At 36.0% G+C, this 17,723-nt stretch overlaps 1 protein-coding gene across 2 annotated transcripts in view; it reads right to left on the bottom strand.

The window, feature by feature from the left end:
- LOC122716943 overlaps positions 1 to 17,723 on the bottom strand; it is a 349,442-nt gene that overhangs the window by 283,419 nt on the left and 48,300 nt on the right. For both annotated transcript variants that reach the window (XM_043940491.1, XM_043940492.1), the window contains exon 2: positions 696 to 795. The gene's annotated coding sequence lies outside the window, so the exon portion shown is untranslated. The remainder of the gene's footprint in view (positions 1 to 695; positions 796 to 17,723) is intronic.

Below are 17,723 nucleotides of genomic sequence, written 5' to 3'. Positions count from 1 at the left end.
GACGCAAAGCGCGTTCTTTCGCCCTGATGATAACCTCGCAAATTTTGTCAAAGCGCAATCCTTGTTGTTGTTGTTGTTGTTGTTGTTGTTTTTAGCGCGATGAATTTCGACGATCAATTTTAACCAGCAAAAGTTTGTATTTATATATTTCTCTCTCTCTCTCTCTCTCTCTCTCTCTCTCTCTCTCTCTCTCTCTCTCTCTCTCTCTCTCTCTCTCTCTTTCTCTCTCTGTCTCTGTCTCTTTCTCTGTCTCTTTCTATCTCTATCTCTGTCTTTGTCTCTGTCTCTGTCTATGTCTCTGTCTTTGTCTGTCTCTGTCTCTTTCTCTGTCTTTGTCTCTTTCTATCTCTGTCTTTGTCTCTGTCTCTGTCTGTTTCTGTCTCTCTCTGTGTCTGTCTCTCTCTGTCTCTGTCTCTGTCTCTGTCTCTGTCAAATTATTAGAAAATATTAGATAAATTAAATGGACAGTAAAAAAAGAATAAGAAATGGTGAAAAAGCGAAAATTTATTCTTAGCACCTTCCATTGAGAGTAGTTCTTGTACGCGTGTCACATTATAGTTTTACTTCGAGGCTCACGATATCGGGTAAATCGTATTCGTATAGAAGGGAAGCGTGACTTTTGTATTTGAACGCGATCACGATTCGATTATCTAGAAATCTATACGGGCGAAGTATGGAAGAGGGAATTCACTTACTCGTTTCGAAACCTTCCCCTTGAATCGAGTTTAGATCGAATAGCGACGGGCGCAGAGTGGGGCGCACGAGGATCCATAACAACACACCATTCTACGAATTCTGAAACAAAGAGAATTAAGTGATTTTTAACGATTCATTTTTGTCGAAAGACTCGAGATTATCATCTATAATCGTTGTAACCAGTTTAATAATAAATATTGTATCACTTTTACCATCTCTCTCTCTCTCTCTCCGACAAATTGAATTTCTCCATCCTTCATCGGGAGATTCCTCCCCTCCTTTGATAAACCGAGAATCAACCCGAAACGTCGTCGAGTACTTTCACAACCGCTCGTGTCACGGTCTTACCACGACACGAAACCACCTACAATCCGGGTAAACGTTCCAAATGTCTCCAAAGTGGCCGGAACACAGCGAGGCGGAAAGCGTCAAAGGAAACGTGTCGGTTCGAAATGATTCGAGGCGGGGGAACAAAGGAGGGGAGTGGAGGGGAGTGGAGGGGAGGGGAGGGAAGCACAAAGCCCAGACCAGTTTTTAAAGGGGTTAAGCGGACCGGCATACCCCTCTCCCCGATGTTGTCGTTGGATAGAACCTACGACTTCGTCCAATCCGCTTTCGCGATTTTCTCGATAATAAATTTCGCAAAATAAAATAATAATAATTTCGTGTACTACGAGAAGATATTTCTTTTTTCCTTTTCTTTTTTAAAGAAACGATAATTTAAAAAAAAAAAAAAAAAAAAAAAAAGATTGGTCGAAAAAGAAAAACAGGGTAAATATTTTTCACGAAAGGAAGACGGATATGTTTGTTCTCTTTCTCGTTTTTTTTTTTTTTTTTTTTTTTTTTTTTTTTTTTACCGCGTAATGTTTCATTGGTTTTCTCGCCTGTCTCTTCCTCTCTTTTTAAATCCAATCGCGGCCGAGGCAGGGCGAACGAGTGAAAAAAAGCCGCGGAACTAAAAGGGAGTGATCAATAGAACGGGGATGAAAAATCGCGCAAACTTCGGGACACGCGTTCCACGGGCAACAACGGAACGAGGAAGATAACACGCGTGGTGGGACGTGCAATGGTGGTGGTGGTGGGAACGAAACGAAAACGGGTCAACTGGTCTCCGTTGAAAAACGTGTAACTTTGGTCGGATGCATAATTACGCCGCTATGAATCCTAGTAATTTTTGCATCTGCGTACGTGTTAGCCCCCTGTTTAAAATCATGCTCCCCCTCCTTCCTTCTCCCGTGTGGTTGAATTCATATTTTTAATTGCGTTGACAGGCCAACGCGAAAGTAGCGGAGGCCACGTGTTTGCGTTTCTAAATTACTGAAATTTTTTTTTTCAAACAATTTTCAAATGTAAAATACGATTTCGAGGAATTGAAAAAGAAAAATTTTTTTTCTAGAGTTTTTAAAAAATACTTTAAAAGAGTAAGTAAGTCGAGATTCGTAAGAGCACAATTATCATCTCTTTTGATTATCATCTCGTTTTGAAATAATTTTTTTCAATTTTATTTTCCAACCTTACAACGATTCGTCCTAGCTAAACTCGTAGTTTAAAATTTAACGTCGATAAGCTGCTTTCAATTTGATAAATAATTCCAGTTGACTAAAGTTTAACGCTATTAACCGGCTAAAGTTTGACAGAAAATTTGTTCGCGCGGAGTTACTCAAAATTTTATCGATCATTTTTCCATCGCACGCTATCAACACACTTGAAGGAAGAAATTTAATTGGCATCTCGTTGTAAAAAATAACAAGTGCTAATTCTATCAAATATCGAAATAAATATATTAATTTATTCTTATCAGACTTTTTTTCCTTCCATAAGAGAGACAGTGGTACCATATGAAAAAAAAAATTAAAATAAATACAAATTAAAAATATCTCGATCGATGCCTATATCTGCAATTTTTCGTCTTCGATCTAATTTATTTTTTCCTTCCTTCCATGAAACTTGAGAAACATTGATAGTCACTCGTCACTCAGATGAAAAAAAAAAAATTAAAATAAATACAAATTAAAAATACATATCTCGATCGATGCCTATATCTGCAATTTTTTGTTTTCGATCTAATTTATTCTTATCAGACTTTCCTTCGTTCCATACGAGAAACAGTGATACTAGATGAAAAAAAAAAATTAAATACAATTAAATACAAATTAAAAATACATACTTCGATCGATGCCCATATCTGCAATTTTTTGTCTTCGATCTAATTTATTTTTTCCTTCCTTCCATGTAACTTGAGAAACATTGATAGTCACTCGTGCCAGATGAAAAAAAAAAAATTAAAATAAAAAAAAAATTAAAATAAATACAAATTAAAAATACATATCTCGATCGATGCCTATATCTACAATTCTTCGTCTTCGATCTAATTTTCTCTTATCTCTCCTTCCTTCCATACGTGAAATAAACGAGAAACGGATTAACAACGCGAGACAGTAGAATCACTCGTGTCACATTGAAAAAAGAAAAAAAGACACGAATACTTGATCTGCGCTTAACAGCGCAGAAATCTCGGCTACGTTTCAACCGTATCCTCGAAGGAGCTGCTAATCTCGACCTCGCAGCGACACGATGATCCACGATGGATTAATACACGACACGCCATCGTCTCTTCCATCCTCCTTTCTCGCGAGAAAATTCCCGTTTAATTTTCCCCCTTCGTGGCGGGGGATGAGAAAAAGCAGGGGGTGGAGCGCGAACAAGGAAGGAAAAAAGAAAAAAGGGGAAAAAAAGGAAGGGACACGCCACGAAGGATGAGCCAAGCCAAGCTACTGTACTACAGCTACAGGTACTAATTGCTTTAATGAGAAAGTGGGCGCGGCCGTTTCTATAAAATTTCATTGTGAACGGGCAAGGAACGGCGGGGAAGCCAGCTGGAAGCCGGACCAGTTAGCCGTGAGTAAAAGATGGCCACGTGGTCGGGTGAAAAGGCGAAGAATGAAGGTAGGAAGGGGACCTGGAAAAGGAAGGCTGAATGCTGAAGGCGAAAAAAAAAGAAAAGGATCGTTCCAACATCCGTTCCAACCATCAGGAATTCGAAGATCGATTCTGACAGGTGGTGTTCACTGTTGGGTGGAAAGAAGCCTCGTTGGATGAAGCAATATTTTCACGCGCATTTTTCTCTTCTGCGCGTAGAAGATGATCCAAAACGACGATTAATCCAGAGAATTCTAACGTGTCGATGCGATACAAAATTTTTCTTTTTATCTCTCGTAATAGATTAATAACTATTTTAAGTTTAACTTATAAATGTAATTTCGTATTTCAAGCAATCGAGTCATAGTCTTGAATGATTAATCCTAACGTAACACTTTGCGAATAGGTGTTCACTGTTGGGTGGAAAGAAGCCTCGTGAATATTTTCACGCGCATTTTTCTTGATCCAAGAAAGAAAATGATCCAAAACGACGATCCAGAAAAAACGTTGAATCCAGAGAATTCTAACGTGTCGATGCGATACAAAATTTTTCTTTTTATCTCTCGTAATAGATTAACTACGATTTTAACTTATAAATGTAATTTCGTATTTTGAGCAATCATAGTCTTGGATGACTAATCCTAACACAATGAAAATAATTTTAACGATGTTTTGAATATAGATTATTAGCTCTTCCACCTTAGCATGTGATGTCGCAAGAATAGATTTGTTCGATCTTGAAATTCTGTTCCACTAAGTCAAAGTTCCAAAAATTTTCAACGGGATATTTTTGCTTTTAACGGGATATTTTTTGCGATACAAAATTTTTCTTTTTATCTCTCGTAATAAATTAATAACTATTTTAACTTATAAATGTAATTTCGTATTTCGAGTAGTCGAGTCATAGTCTTGGATGATTAATCCTAACACAATGAAAATAATTTTTAATGTTTTGAATATTCAGATTATTAGCGTAGTGATGTAGCGTGTGATGTCACAAGAGTAGATTTGTTGGATCTTGAAATTCTGTTCAACTAAATCAAAGTTCCAAAAATTTTCAACGCTTTTAACGGGATATTTTTTGCATTCGAAGGACGTTCGATCCCGACACCCGACGTGGAAGGAAAGGAATTTTCCATGCTTCCAGTCAACCATCGACGCCTTTCAACCGTCAATCAAACGGAGTTAACCAAACAGGGTTGGCGCCCTCCCTTAAATCTGTTTCATCCCCAAGCTCTATCTGGTAGTCGAAGCGCAGACTGCATTTATATTATTATTAGCGCGTTGGAAAGAGGAGAAATAAAAGCGGATGACTTTTCTCCGTCAAAAATTTAATTTCGCCTCCTTTTCATTCTATCATTTGTGTTTCCCTTTCAATCTTGACCTGTACTCTACTCTCGAGCGCGAAAGTGCTTGTCCCTCCCTCTTTCCTCGTTTTTACCCCCCCCCCCATTACCTTTCCTGCCCTGTTTTCCTCCTCTTCGAAATCGCATTTTTCCCAGGGCCAATTTTTCAATTTTTCATCAGTTGTAATACTACTCGCTCTTCGCCCTTCCTCTTGCTCGTTATTCCTCGCCACCCCTTTAACTCGATATTTTCGTTGCATCCCTCAACGTTTAGTCCCTCGCTTGTTTCCTTTCCCTCTCTGCTTCCTTTTTCTTTTTTCCAAACTCGCTCGTCAAACTATTTTTTACTACTCTCTACTTCTTTTAATCGGAATTATTCGGAAATTATCTGACTTGTGTCTTTTTGTTAGCTGTGCAAATAACTCCTTTCCTTTTGTTTCTAATAAAATATAATAATAAAATATAAAATAGATAAATTTAATAAAATATAAAATAAAATTCAAGATTTTATTACGTAAATCGAGAGATGTCTCGTGGCTTCCAGTCTCTCTGTCTATTTTTTTTTGGGTTGAATTTTAGTCCAACGATTCCTCCGACTCATCGTCGTCGAACTTTCTAGGTATTCATTCGAACGATCCTCGTCTTTCAAATTAAAATTTCCGGATGTAAATCTTTGTTACTTTTTGTAGCTTCTCAGTAACTTCTACAGCCAATTTCCTAAGCTAGAATAACAACGCTATATCGCTCAAAATTGCAGGAAACTTAGACTCGTCGCGACTCTTTTTAAAAAGAATATTGTTTCGAATGGCGGGAAAGTAGTTCGAATTCAAAAATTACGATCGTAGAAGAAAGAAAGAAAGAAGAAACTTTGCACGCCCAATAATTAAAATTATTACTTAGAGGAAAATTAATAATGTTAGAGAATGTTTCGTTCCAACAAACAATTGGTTAGTGAAATTATCGCAACAATGTTTCGAAGCGAGGGAAAAATCGGAGAGTTACGAACTTCACATAATCATGAATCTTTAAATCTCTTTTCGTTTATTTATTTATATATCTATATTATTATATCATTATATATATTTATTTATATTATTTACTTATAGTTGAGACAAAATTCTTAAAATCGTGATTTTAGTTAAAAGATAGCGTCCAATGATTCGAAAGTTGTCTCGATCGTAACGAGGATAGGAGGATAAGGGTCGGATCAGCTGATTGAAACGCCACCGCCATCGCGATTCGTTATTATCCCCGTTGAGAGGGCGCCATTGTGATCCGCTTTGTGTACCGCGCTCGTGTCTGTTGAGTCGACTTACGCGAGAAGAAGAAAAGAAGAGAGAGCGGAAAGAAGAAAAATGAGAAACAGAGGGATCCCTTCTTTCAGCCCTGGAAGGCACCCCTTTTTGCGAGGACGACCACCGAGAATCTATCTCTGTTTAAATAATTTAAAAGCAGCTCTCTTCCTTCACGATTGACCTCGAAACTCGAAAGATTCCAAAGATCAGATGGATCAAAACTTCGATTGGACGTTTCGATCGAAATTCGGGGGTCGACTCGTCGATGCAGAATTTCGATTGACAAAAAGATCGAGTGGAAGGATTTTGAGAGGATCGAAGGGTTTGCTCCTCGATTGCGAATGGAAGCAAGTTCTCGAGTCTTCGTGGAAATTTCATAGAATCGAAGAGAAGAATCGAATTGGGGAAACAAGGGGTAGAGGGACGAGTAAGTACATCCATCATACCGCGTCGATGATATTGCGGCGAATGCTTGTTATCGAGGCCGGATTTCGATTCGCGCCATCACCTGTTATCGATCTCGAAATCAACAAACGCCGCGTAGATACGTGAACGGTTCCTCGTAATGGACCGGGGGAGGGGAGGACGAGTGTTTCGTTCATTATCATCCAAAATGCGGCGCGCAATAGCCCAACCACTCGTTAGTAAACTCGTAGCAACGTTATTAATTGGCAGCTCTGATTATCCCAGCTGGAGGACTGGTATCCGACTCGTGGAGAAGATATCCCATCTCCGTTACAACCTGATATCGCAACTCCTAATGATTCTACCGTCGAAAATGAAATATCTTTTTCCTTCCACTTTTCCTCCACTTCTCATCATCAACCCTTTCCATCACTCGGCCACCGCTTTGATGATATTTATAGAATTTAAAGCTTTGCATGATATTTATAGATGTTATCGATAGTTATAGAATGATAGTTATAGAATTTAAAGTTCATTGAAATTTTATATGTGTGGTTTTATTATTGAATGTTGCCAGCAATATCACTATTTCATAGTTGGTATCTATTTGTTTCTCTTCGATGTTCACTTCAAATGTTTTGCAAACAGATACGCGCAATCACGTATAATTAAATATATTCATTCAGTCAAACTCGTACATTTTTATTTATTGTTTCCACTGCACAACAATTTATTCACATTCAACGTATATCATTTTGTGAGACGTAAAATAATTTTATTGTCAAATGGCTAGAATTTTCAAATTAGACCTTTGCATCTTCATTGGTACGAGTCTGACAGATATTAGGAATACTATTTTTATTCTTTCTTTGAATTTTGTAACCAAGAAAATGGATTTCATTGTAATATCCATATAATAACCAAGGAAATGGATTTGATTATTATCGAAATCATTTCTATTCTATAAAGAATAATTTTGAGGAAGGAAAGCAGAGGCGAAAGACATATCGAACGATATTTCGCAAAGGATCGCTTTAACAAAAAGGTATTCAACAAATATTCTCATTCTCCATCATATATAAAGATGCAACGAAATATTAAAATATTACAATTTGTGACGCGTGAAATCATTTTAACTGCAAGAGATTCGAATCGAAAATGTGTTAAAATAATCGTTCTTCTCGATAATCGTCCTGTTATTCCTACATTCTCCACCTATACCCCTATTATCTTATACTTATACCCCTATTATCATCCTCGAACAACTCGTGCAAATCCGTGGATGGTGATGGAATCGAAACCGATTGATCAATCCAATCCATCATCTTAGAAAAACGAAAAACACGGCCCGTGGAACGAGTTTCCCCGACGTCGAGGCAAGAAGAACGTGATTAGAGGGAGCAAAGGGTGGGGGGAGGGGCGGCCTAGCCAAGTGACTATTTACGCCAGCGTAATCGTGTAACCACAACGGGGGGGGGGGGNNNGGGGGCCGGTTGAACGCAGCACCTTTGTGTTACTCGGTCGGGGTACCGAGGCTTAAATGGCCTCTTCCGCTCCCTCCCTCCCCGGGGGAGGCCTTTTAAAAGCCACCACGGGGTGGGAAGCAGAAACTGGCTGCGTGCTGCACGACCGCCCTTGTTCGCGTGCACGTGCACCACCGATAAACCGTGCCGCTGTAATGTATCAACCGATCCCGACCGATACAATAAATAATTCGATCGCAGAAACGTTTGACCTCTTGTTTCTTCCGTTTGACTTGGAAATGGAGGAGGGGAAAGGAGGATGGTTCGAAGGTTTCGGTCGGAATTGAGGGTGAAGGGAATACGTTTGCGGCTTTTGTCGAGCGTCCGTTGACAATTGGGTATCTGATTAAACGCAAGGGAAGAGTTGTTCTTCCGTGATAATCTCGATTCATCGAGTTGTGTTTTAAAGAACGCAATCTTTTCGATGGGAGGAATTTTTTGATTGATCGTTGTAAATTTTAATCCTTAAGAGCGAATAATGATTCGAACTGATTTTTACATTATATATATTTGTTGTTTATGGAGAGATACACAGAAGATGTGTTAAAAAAAATAGAAGAGCTTATATTTGTTGTGCATCGAGAGATACACAGAAGATGTGTTAAAAAGAAAAAAAAATAGAAGAGCATACATTACGTAGAATAATTAAAGAACGCAATCTTTTTGGATCTTTTTGGAGGAATTTTTTAAATGATCGTTGTAAATTTTAATCCTTAAGAGCGAATAATGATTCGAATTGATTCGATTAATTTTTACATGATATATATATTTGTTGTTTATTGAGAGATACACAGAAGATGTGTTAAAAAAAATAGAAGAGCTTATATTTGTTGTGCATCGAGAGATACAAGAATAATGATAAAAAGAATGATAAAAAGAAAATAAAATAGAAGAGCTTATATTACATAGAAGAAGAATATCGTTAAGGAACGCAATCTTTTTGGATGGGAAGAATTTTTTGATTGATCGTTGTAAATTTTAAGAGCGAATAATGATTCGAACTGATTTTTACATGATATATATATTTGTTGTTCATCGAGAGATACACAGAAGACGTGTTAAAAAAAATAAAAAAGCATACATTACAGAAGAATACTATTAAGGAACACAATCTTTTCGATGGAAGGAATTTTTTGATTGATCGTTGTAAATTTTAATCCTTGGGAGAGAGAAAGAATGATTGAACGATGATTCGAACTAATTTTTATATTTATATATATAATATAATTTTTATATATATATTCAATTTTTGGAAAAGAAAAACGAATGATTGAACGATGATTCGAACTGATTTTTACATTTTATATATATATATATATATATTTGTTGTTCATCGAGAGATAGAAGATGTGTTAAAAAAAATAGAAGAGCTTATATTTGTTGTTCATCAAGAAATACACAGAAGATGTGTTAAAAAAAATAGAAAAGTATATATTACATAGAAGAATACTATTAAGAAACGCAATCTTTTTGGATGGAAGGAATTTTTTGACAAATAATCCTTGGGAGCGAGAAACGAATGATTCGAACTGATTTTTACATTATATATATACATTTGTTGTTCATCGAGAGATACACAGAAGATGTGTTAAAAAAAATAAAAAAGCATACATTACAGAAGAATACTATTAAGGAACACAATCTTTTCGATGGAAGGAATTTTTTGATTGATCGTTGTAAATTTTAAAAAGAAACGAATGATTGAACGATGATTCGAATTGATTTTTACATTATATATATATTCAATCCTTGGAAAACAGAAACGAATGATTAAACGATAATTCAAACTGATTTTTACATTATATATATATATATATTTGCTGTTCATCGAGAAATACACAGAAGATGTGTTAAAAAAAATAGAAATATATTACATAGAAAAATATTGTTAAGAAACGCAACAAATATTGTTAAGAAAATTTTTTCAATGAGAAAAATTTTTTAATTGATTGTTGTAAATTTTAATTCTTAAGAGCGAATAATGATTCGAACTGATTTTTACATTATATATATATATATATTTGTTGTTCACAAAGAGAAGAGAGATACACAAAAGATGCGAAAGAATAAAGATAAAAAAAGAAAAAAAAAATAGAATACATTACACAGAAAAATACCGTTTAATTATTAATCATTAATCGAATGTTTGTAAGGGAAGGTACGGGAGAGGGTCAGAACCCTCTGTTGAATAATTACCGCCAAGATCCGCTCTCTGTCGGAATAACCGATAAGGGTTAAAACAATCGAGGAAAGAACGAAGCTCCCCACGGAGGGAAACTTGGGGAAACGGAAATAACGTATCGATCCCCCTTTTCGAGGTGATGGCGATGGTCAAACACGATGGTCCAACTCTCGCGAGAGTTAGCCGGACAAACGGTCGAAAACGCAGCAAATTTTCACGAAACCCTGCTCGGAGGGTTTCTCCTCTCGAACTCTCGTCAAAACTTGGGAAGGAGAGAGAGTGAGAGAGAGAGAGAGAGAGAGAGAGGGGGCAGAGGACAATTCCAAAGGACTGTCCCCTTCCACGACACGAGGGAACGGAATCGGTTAAGTTTCGAAAACGTTAAGCAGCGGGGGTGGATAAAACGGTGGAAAAGCCACGCCAGTTGCCGGGGACCGACCAACGTCCCCGACACTTTATGGCCTCTCTCTCCCCCCACCCTCCCCCTCTCACGGGGGGTGCAATTTGAATCCCGTGGAAAAGCGTCACGGCCGCGTTTCGCAGCAGTCTGGCGTCGCGACGGGCTGCTGACAGCTCGGCAGATGGCTGTTACAGTTATGGCCTAGACGGGAATATATGAATTCCTGGAGGGAGGGGGCGGCCGCCGTTTACGGACCTCTTTCTTTGAAGAATGGCTGAACGCCTATCCGAACTTGCCATCCGGCCGGGTTGCCGCCGTTCCAGGGGCAGCAGCGTTTCAACGTTTCGGGTTTGTGACGGGTGTAGGATAGCGAATGGACATCTAATTAGGGATATGGAATTGGATTTTTCACCTCCAACGATCCCCTGTCTTCCTCTTCCAGGATTTCTCTGAACGGAATTTTCGATAAAATATAAAATATAAAAATATAAAATCGCCGAAGGGTTGAAAAATTCAAGGAACGAGGTTATTCGTATACTGTATTTCTTTTTCTTTTTTCTAGAAAGATGTATATAATTACAGGCGGGAAATTCGAATTATTTGAATCGGGAAACCGAGACTTTCGATTTTTCCCAGCCTCTCCTCGATAAGATACGAGTAGTTAGTTTATTATATATAGCAATATAGCAATGAAACTACGTAATCGAAACTGCTTTCAATAACAAACTTTGAAGGGGCGATTTGACGGGGCACGCTCGCATTAAAATCTGTTTTCCTCGTATCGGATCTCGAGATCTTGCCGCATGCACAAAACTCGCGTGCGCATTCCCGCGGGTCGTGCAATCGCTCCGGGACACCGCCATCCCTAACGATCCGTTATTACTTTGATAAAGTGCATAAACACCGGTATTCGGATGGCTGATGGCATATTTTTTATTCATAACGCTGGAATACAACGTGAAACAACGAATAATCACGTCCCTGCGCGGAATTGCGACCGCTTTCCTCGATCGATAAAGCGAGTGTTCTCGTTCAAATTGAAACAAATTCTTTCAACCATTGATTAATGGGGATTGAGAAATGGTGTATTAACCGTTTGCGCTTGAACCACCACTTCGATCGATAATATTTATTTACGTTTCATTTTTTTTAAAATATCGCTTCGCGAATAGATCTCCGAGCTCTTTTATAATCTTGTGTAAAACTTTATCTTTAAATTGAATATTCATATTTTTTACCAATTTTTATTTTTTGATTAATTCAATCTCGAATTTTATTTATTTTTAAATCTCTATTAAATTTTATATATAATGAAATTATTTCTAAATCAAAATATCAATCAAATATTATTATTTTTATTAGATTAATAATTTATATTATAATTGTAAATATATTTAGATTAATTCCATATGTATTTACAATTACAAGACATTTATTATTAAATATAATTTTATCATTAACGTTATGATTTAGATTCTTAATTTATTTAATTTATAAAAATTATTTAATATTTCTTAGACATTTAGTCCCATTAAATTCACCAACTTTTTTAATAAATTTTATAGTAATTATTGAACTAATTAGATTAATTATTCGTCCATGAACTTTATCTATTCGATTATCAGAACACTGAACACTGAATTAATAAGATTTTATAATTAATTTTAATAATTAATTAATAAGATTTTTTTATCTCAAATTAGACCTCAAATTAGATCGAATTGCATTTTCATTTACGTGTTTGGTCCGAGTTTGACAGTCGTGGCGGTAGAAATATCATTTTCAAAGTTTTTTTGAGTTCTGTAAACGTGGAATACGATAAAATGAAATTAGTCGGAGCGAAGATGAGTTTGAGTTTTTCGTTATCGAGTAACGAAATTATTTCGTTATTGACGATAGAAGGAAAATAGCGATGAGAATAGAATGAAAAATAAGAATAGACGGTGAATGTGACGTTATTGGGATCGTAAGATTTGCTCTGGATAAAATAAGAAAGACATCGAACGACATTTTATCGCGATACTTGCCCTGACGAATCGAGGATGCATCTTGTTGATGATTACGTTATTACTATTAAAATATCGCAGAAAACAACGACTTTAACATCCGACAAATTTTCTTTCTTCGCACGTAAACATTCATAAAATATTAAAATATAAAAGTTTTACACGTTGATTCGTGCGTGAAGTCATTTTAAGTTAGAAAAAAAAAAACAGGAGTGCAAAGGGTTAAATGTTATTATTATCCAATATCACGATGTATTATTTATTTAAATTTTGCCACGCGAGCTTTAAAACATCGAGTATCGTGAGTGAAACGCACTAGGAAAAATTGATTCTAGATGCAAAATATAATGCTCGCCTTAAAATTCACGATGATCATCCAAGTAGCATCGCCATCGATTAACATTTTGCGCCCTCTACGCGCAAACAGATGGCAGAGATTATAAGCCAACGATTACAACGTTCCTCCTTTTACGTTATAATAAAATAAATAAAAAAATAAATCAATAAAAAAGTTGGCCTCGTTGAAAAAGTTCGACGCGTGGGAGATGTGCTCCACGCGTCCATTTCTACGAATTCAATTCACTGAGTTGAATACTTTGTTACGATTCCTGAACTTTCTGGGGAGAATAATTAGAGGCGTGCCATTTTTCGGGAAACGCTTGAAAGGAAAAGGAAAACTGTTCACCGCGAATCTTTCCATTTTATCTCATAGAATTTTAACATTATTCATCAACGAAAGCAATAATTCGAAATATAAGAAATAAACCGCCATGAAACTTAAGAATTTTTCTCAATATGGATGAAAACTTTTATAAGATTAGATCTGTAGAGCTTAGCTTTCTTTTATTATTTTTTTCATAATTCTTATTAACGATTAACAATTAGAAATAAACCGTCATGAAACTTAAGAATTTTTCTCAATATGGATGGAAAAATTCTACAAGATTTATAGAGTTAGCTTTCTTTTATTATCTTTTCCACAATTCTTATTAACGATTAATTCATTAACGAAAGCAACAATTCGAAGTATAAGAAATAAACCATGAAACTTAAGAATTTTTCTCAATATGGATGAAAACTTTTACAAGATTAGATCTGTAGAGCTTAGCTTTCTTTTATTATCTCTTCCACAATTCTTATTAACGATTAACAAGTGATTCATTAACGAAAGCAACAATTCGAAGTATAAGAAATAAACCGCCATGAAACTTATTTTTCTCAATATGGTAGATGGAAAACTTTTACAAGATTAGATCTGTAGTTAGTTTTCTTTTATTATCTTTTCCATAATTCTTATTAACGATTAACAATTAGAAATAAACCGCCATGAAACTTAAGAATTTTTCTCAATATGGATGAAAATTTTTACAAGATTAGACCTGTAGAGTTAGCTTTCTTTTATTATCTTTTCCACAATTCTTATTAACGATTAATTCATTAACGAAAGCAACAATTCGAAGTATAACAAATAAACCGCCATGAAACTTATTTTTCTCAATATGGTAGATGGAAAACTTTTACAAGATTAGATCTGTAGATAGCTTTCTTTTATTATCTTTTCCACAATTCTTATTAACGATTAACAATTAGAAATAAACCGTCATGAAACTTAAGAATTTTTCTCAATATGGATGAAAAAATTCTACAAGATTTGTAGAGTTAGCTTTCTTTTATTATCTTTTCCACAATTCTTATTAACGATTAATTCATTAACGAAAGCAAAAATTCGAAATATAAGAAATAAACCGCCATGAAACTTATTTTTCTCAATATGGTAGATGGAAAACTTTTACAAGATTAGATTCGTAGAGTTAGTTTGCTTTTATTATCTTTTCTTGAATTTCACAATTCTTATTATTATTTCTCTTCGCTGAATTCGTAAGGAAGAACAGTCGACGAAGAGGATGGAAGAAATGGAATCGTTTGCAAACTGTCCTGGCGGGGCATACCATGTGGGCGGGTGCGCCAACAACAGAATCAGGAACAGGCGATCATAATCTGGCAGCTGAACATGCCATACTCACGTGCGAATGCGGATGGAATTAAAAATTTATTGCCGCGTGCAACGCATGTTGAAAATCCTGTTTACCACCAAGATTCGTTGACCTAAGAATATATTCCAGCTAAAAAATTACGCAACTTCAAATTCACTCTCTTCTATCGTAAAATTATAAAATTATAAAATTATAAAATTAAACATTCAACATTTATTAACACGAGAACAAAGCGTTCTAATTTCCAAATAATTTCCTCGACGATTTCGTAAAATCGCATCAAGGATGGGAAGCGTCAGGGGCGTTCTATCGAACACTTCCGCTCGATGGAGCAAGCTTCCTGTGACTAAGCAAACGGTTCTCGGGCCCGAGCATTCCTGGCCTAATGTCGCGTGCTGTCACCTGCTAGCGTGCGAAACGGACACACGTTCCGCCACACTTTTACACCCGTGTTCACAACCCTGCGGTGTGATACGAGGCAATAAAACGGGCCGGGTGGCGGTCAAATTAACGATGAAATTATTTCGACCGACCGCCCGTTGAAATTGAAACTCCTGACCGAAACGGGCGCCAAGCGATAATTCCGTAAATTCGAAATCTCGAGCAGGGAGAGACGGGAATCGGTTAATTTTTATTCCATTTCGAATTTGTTCGAATTGTTTGTTTGCAACAATTTAAATTTGTTTACGTACTCTGTACATCGACCCTTCTCTCTTTCTTTCTTTTGCTTTCTTTTCCTTGTCCATCTTGTGTGCCTGATCACGTGCAATGAAACGCAACGATCAGGAATTCGTCGAAGAAAATTAATCGAACGAGATTTAATTAATTTAGCCGGGAACGAGGCTCTATTTGCTTTTCTTTTTTTTTTTTTTTGAGAGAGAGAATAATTTGAAAAATTACTTTGATCCACGATGTATACTTTTGTCCGTAATTTTTGAAGTAATATTTAAGATTAGTCGGTTTCAACTAAATCTCTTATCTATCCTTCTGGATGATATTTTTATCATCGACGAATCCAAAAACTAAGAGTTTGTTGAGAAACTCGAGCAAATAAAAAAAAAATCTCTCTCCAAAATGGATGGATATAGCCATCAAGCGGAGCGGCATCTTATGACGATATCCAATCTAGGGATCCCCAGATGACTCTGCTATCGCAATTCCTAGTGGCTCACGTTCCCTTTCCCGCGTTATGCGATCTGATATCGGGTAATCTTACGGCACGAAGCAAGGTAATATGACATTCACCAGACACGTGACTAATGCAATAATGCTGGGGAGGGGGAGGGAAGGGGTGAAAGCTTCTAGAAACTACATGCTAATTAGGAGGAAATTAGAATTTAGATTAGTCGAATGTTATTTCTGACGCAACGCCGTTGTTTCGCGGGCCAATTAGCATGAGCGAATTTCATCCGCAGGAAAATTCAATGTTAACCCTTCCCCCTCCAACCTACGTTGCTTACAACAATTTTATCAAACGTATCTAATTTTTAATAGTGAAACATTACGCGTGATTTATCCATTAAAAAAAATTTGCACTTTTTTCTTTTTTACACCTTTTTTATTCGAAAAAATCTTTAGAAGAAATATAGAAAAACCTGTGAAAATAGGGAACATATTTTAGAAAATAACTTTTAATTTTAGAGAAATGATTCAAAATGTAGCAACAATCGTACGTTTGCAAATAAAAAGTATAATTTCTTCTTTTGATTATTCGTATAAAATGAAAAAAATCACATTAAAATTGAAGAGTTTACTAAAAATTCGAACGTTTTAATAATTATTTCACTTAGTCGTCACAAGAGAGAGAGAGAGAGAGAGAGAGAGAGAGAGATCAGAAAATCGTAGCAACAAATCTAATATAGGCGAGAATTAGGTTAAAGTTAAACTTAAACTAGGTTAAAATTAGGTTACCATCAGAATTGGAGTATGAGAACAATGTCAGTATAAATGTTGGATTTGACTAAGTCTAGTTAAGCTTAGATTGGATCAAAATTATTAACAATTGATTTCAGGTTGTAGTGCATTAAACGTGGCTTAGGTTAAACCACGGGGTCAGTCTAAACTGCGACAAGATTCTTAGATCGGATCAGAGTTGACCTGATGAATCCCGTTCATTTGCATTAATATTACTCTCAAAATTACTTTCAAAATGTTAAACAACAGGAATTTTTTTCTAAAAAAAGATAGATAGACAGAGAATCGACGTTTGATTATACTTGGTTAGAACTAACCGAGTATATATATATATATATTGGGCTAATAGGAAAGTTAGGTTATTCCCCGAGTGAACTAGATCAAAATTGACGTTAGATGTTTGATAAGTTATATTAAGTTAATATTAGATTAATATCAATTTTAGGGAAATAATTACCTACCGTATTGAAATCAAAAAACGAGAAAATTTTCAGGATGCTTTACTTTACTTTAAAATCGCTGCTCTGTAATTTGTAATTGTCTCAACAATTTCCTAATCTTTAATTTCCCCCATTTCGCAACGAATTCTTGACGAACGAAAAAACGAGGGGAGGAAAATTATCAAAATACGAAAGTTTTAAATTTATTAAAACTTTACATACACTCGAAACGAGTCGAGTGAAAAAAAAAAAAGAAGGACGAAGATCCGCTCGAAGCAAACTAAAGCGAATTTCAAACAAAATTCGACCGTATATTTCAACGATGAAACAACACCGAAAGAAATTGTTTTTTTGTTTTTCCTGAACATCAAATATACAAAGAACGAAAAGATAGCATAGCGAAAAAAAAAGAAAAAAAAAAAAAGAAAAAGAAAAAGCATAAAAATACGTACATACGTCTATCTCTGCAACAAGATTCCCGAGAAATTCGTATCTCGTCCTCCTCTCCCTTCCCCCCTCCCCCCCTTATACCCAACCGGTTAAAAATATTCGCGGATCCCCCTGAGAGAATTACGCTCGCTGCATGGGTAACCGGTGAGAGCG

The sequence above is a fragment of the Apis laboriosa genome, unplaced genomic scaffold (assembly GCF_014066325.1).
Source record: "Apis laboriosa isolate Shangri-la unplaced genomic scaffold, ASM1406632v1 scaffold4_cov146, whole genome shotgun sequence".
Lineage (NCBI taxonomy): Eukaryota > Metazoa > Arthropoda > Insecta > Hymenoptera > Apidae > Apis > Apis laboriosa.
The sequence above is the reverse complement of the archived record's forward strand: the minus strand, read 5'-3'. Positions and strand labels throughout refer to the sequence as shown.